Consider the following 3,985-nt stretch of genomic DNA (forward strand, 5'->3'; position numbering starts at 1 on the left):
CACTCAGGTTGTAGGTGAGTGGATGATCACTGCTCAGGGCTGGACTCTTCTGGACTATGCCTGAATGTTCAGCTTTATGACAGCAACTGAACAGTTGTTGCTACCCTTGCACATTTCTCTTTATGCAGGCTGTACCTCTATATAAAGCTTACTTTAAAAAAAATGAAGAGGGTTCAACTCTTTCCTTCTTGGCTATTGTCACGAAGCACTCTGGGTATGTTAAATCTAAGAAACAGAAACAGTAGCACATTCTACTGGGTAATTATTGTGTATTTAGGAAAATGCCTAATTACACATTCAACTGACACACTACAATGATTTCAGAAAGCCTAGGCTAATACAAAAAGTATGTGTTCCGAATCAGTAATATGCTGCTGTCAGAAGAGCAAACATCCAGGCCTGTGATTAAATAATGTTAATACATCTATGGTAAAGAAATAAATTAAAAACATAAACAAAGTCTAGAAATACAATATTGTAAGTGTTATTTCTGGTTGTTAAGTTGACAAGAACATAGAGCTATTGCGTTTGAATAGAAAAGAGAAAAATAGGAAAACCATGAGATTCCACATTTTACAAATCGAATTTAACATATGAGCATTGCCACAGTAACTGAGACAAGTAGAATAGAATTGTTATCTTGGGTGGTTTCTAGATATAAAAGAATTCAGATGCTAATATGAGCTTTAGAAGCTTAGAGTTACTTACACATTTACTTAATATCTCTCATTTTATGATTTTTTTTCTGAAAGAGAGACTAATATGCAGTCGTGGCTAGAAAGTTAAAGCAGAGAATATTATGATTATAATTACATGCAGTATCAAATTGGTTTTAAATTTTCAAGACAAAATGATTATATTTTCATTTCACAATGATTGGTGGTATCCATCCACACTTTCAGTCGGTTGTAATTGGAAGGAGAAACACTGGACACAAGCAACAAGTCTTATAAGATGTAGCTTGAATAATATTCATCAATTTGAAGAATGTTTACCTAGCGAAAGACTAAGCTGAAACGCTAAGAATATCCCTCAGCTAGACGATGTGAAAATTATTAATGCTGTGTTCGTTTAAAGCATGAATTAAATCCATTACCCTTGAAAACTTGGTTCTACTAAATCACTAAAAGTTTTCTACAGATGAATACATTAAAGGGGGCAAGGTGTGTATGTGTGTGTGTGTGTGTGTGTGTGTGTGTTTATAAAGAAAAACAAAATTATGTTACCATCCTCAGGAACATGAATGGAAATTGTACCATATAAAGACAAATCAGCTACTCTCAGACAAAGATCACAAGTTTTTCTTACATGTGGATTATAGGTGTTTTTTATGAGATATAAAGGTAAAATAAAAGAAGAAAGGACCATAGGAGGGAAGAGAGGGAAAGGGAGTAGATGATGGATGTGTGAGGCTGAGAAGGATATAGTATAAACATTCTCGAAAGCATCATCACAAACTCATTATTTAACGCAATTAATAGAGGAGGGTTAAAGGAAAGAGTTACAGATATTAAAGGTAGTGAAAATCACACAAACACACACATACACACATAGACACACACACAAATGAGCTGGTATTTGTTTCTCCTCCGTTATGATTGCAGTAAAAGGATGTTAAATTTCCATGCTAATGTTGCTCCTCCCCTGTTCCATTTTTCTTTATTATTTTTCATAAACTTTAATGGTAGCTTCAGAGCATCAGATAGTTTACCAAATTTCCCGACACATCCAGGCATCCAAACACATTCCTAGATTATGTGTGCGTAGATCTTTAATAGGTAAGATTGTTTCAATAGCCCATTGCCCAACGGTGAGCGCCGTGTGCAGACTGGATCGGAGCAGTATGACTAGAGTTGGGCAGATGGAGGCTCCAGTCAGTCATAGGCCAGAAGCACGACCCCTTCAAATTCCATTTCACGATTCGCTTCATGTTCTGAGCTGAATTTGCATGAAAATCAAAATTCATAAGTTCAGCCACGGCTTTGATCAGGAATTTGCGGTTGTTATTGTTCTTTATGAGTTGTTGTAAAAGTCACGGCAGATGGTAATGTTTTGGGAAGTGTTTGTCAATATCCGTCTCTTTTCTTCTCCCAACAATGCATGGTAAAGGGAAATCACTCATACCTGCACAGGGGCAGGCTTTCTTTTCTTTCTTTTGGGTAGGTACTCAAGTATTTAATTAACAAAAATTTGCATAGGCAGTTTTAGGTGATGTCAAGATAAAGTAGTTCCTCTGTGATTGCCATGCTTACTGGTCTAGACTTTATAGGAGAAAGAAAAGAGCAAAACTGTCCCTGGTGACAAGCTGAGACACCTGGATGCTTTATTAGCCTGTTCACTCTCTGTTCAAAGTGGTGCTGTGCGTCCTGCTGTATAGTTTGCACTCCTAATTAGAGTGGGGGAGGCTCAGAGCCACCATCATGCCTGGAGTTTCCGGAAGCTCATGCTCAGTCGTGTACTTGTGCTGTTATCACAATGTACTTTAAACCCAGCAATGAAACACACTCTGTGTTCATAGCTGCGCTGTGTCAGCTTATGAAAAGGACTAGTCCCAACAGGTCAACGTCCAGGATGGTCTCAGCCTCATATTTTAAGACTATTGCTGAGCCAGCGGGAGAAGTCAGTGTGCTCCTGTGAATCCAGCGGGCCCCAGCAGGAGCCTTCAGGCACCTGCTTTGGGATCTGAACAGCCTGGGCCACAGCACTCGGTCTCCAGGAAGTGCGGGAGACCTGGTGTGCACCCAGAGGCAGTCTGGGAGCTCACAGCACAGCTCCTTCCTGTGGCACAGAGCTTAGGCTTCAGTTCTGAGGCCTCTGGCGGTAGCCCTCAGACCTCTCTGCTTCTGGATCCAGATCAGCCTGAGCAGCAACACCACATCTCCAGGTCCTGAAAGAGGCAAGTGGGGCTTACAGGCAGCCAGCAGGGAGAAGTCGGTGTGCTCCGGGGAATCCAGCTGGCCCCAGCAGGAGCCTTCAGGTGTCTGCTTCTGGGTCTGAACAGCCTGGACAACAACACCCTGTCTCCAGGCAGCGCAGGAGGTAAACTGTGCAATAGGCCACCTGGGAAGGGGCAGCTTGCACTGGTGAGTCCAGCATTGACAACACCAACTAACACCAGTGAGAACTAGATGGCAAAAGGCAGACGAAGGAACGTCACTAACAGAAATCAAGGCAATATGGCAACATCTGAACCCAATTCTCCTTTACCAGCATGTCCTGGATACCCCATCACACCAGTAAAACAAGATTTGGATTTAAAATCACTGGTCATGATGCTGGTACAGGAACACATGAAGGACATACTTAAAGAAATTCAGGAGAAAATGGATCAAAAGTTAGAAGCCCTTGCAAGGGAAACACAAAAATCATTGAAAGAAATCCAGGAGAATACAAAAGCCAATAATGAGGAAACACAAAAAACACTTAAAGAAATACAGGAGAACTTTGGTCAACAGGCTGAGGTCATGAAAGAGGAAACACAAAAATCTCTTAAAGAATTACAGGAAAGCACAAACAAGCAAGTGAAGGAGCTAAGCAAAACAATCCAGGATCTAAAATCAGAAGTAGAAACAACTAAGAAAACTCAAAGGGAGACAACTTTGGAGATAGAAAGCCTTGGGAAGAAATCAGTGGACATAGATGCAAATATCAACAACAGAATACAAGAGAGAGAAGAAAGAATCTCAGACACTGAAGATACCATAGAAACCATGGACTCAACAGTTAAAGAAAATGCAAAAAGCAAAAAGCTTGTAACCCAAAATATCCAGGAAATCCAGGACACAATGAGAAGACCAAACCTAAGGATTATAGGCATAGATGAGAGTGAAGATTTACAACTTAAAGGGCCAGCAAATATCTTCAATAAAATTATGGAAGAAAACTTCCCTAACCTAAAGAGAGAGATGCCCGTGAATATAAAAGAAGCCTACAGAACTCCAAACAGACTGGACCAGAACAGAAATACTTCCTGTCACATAATAAT

Source organism: Apodemus sylvaticus, chromosome 21 (genome assembly GCF_947179515.1).
Source record: "Apodemus sylvaticus chromosome 21, mApoSyl1.1, whole genome shotgun sequence".
Lineage (NCBI taxonomy): Eukaryota > Metazoa > Chordata > Mammalia > Rodentia > Muridae > Apodemus > Apodemus sylvaticus.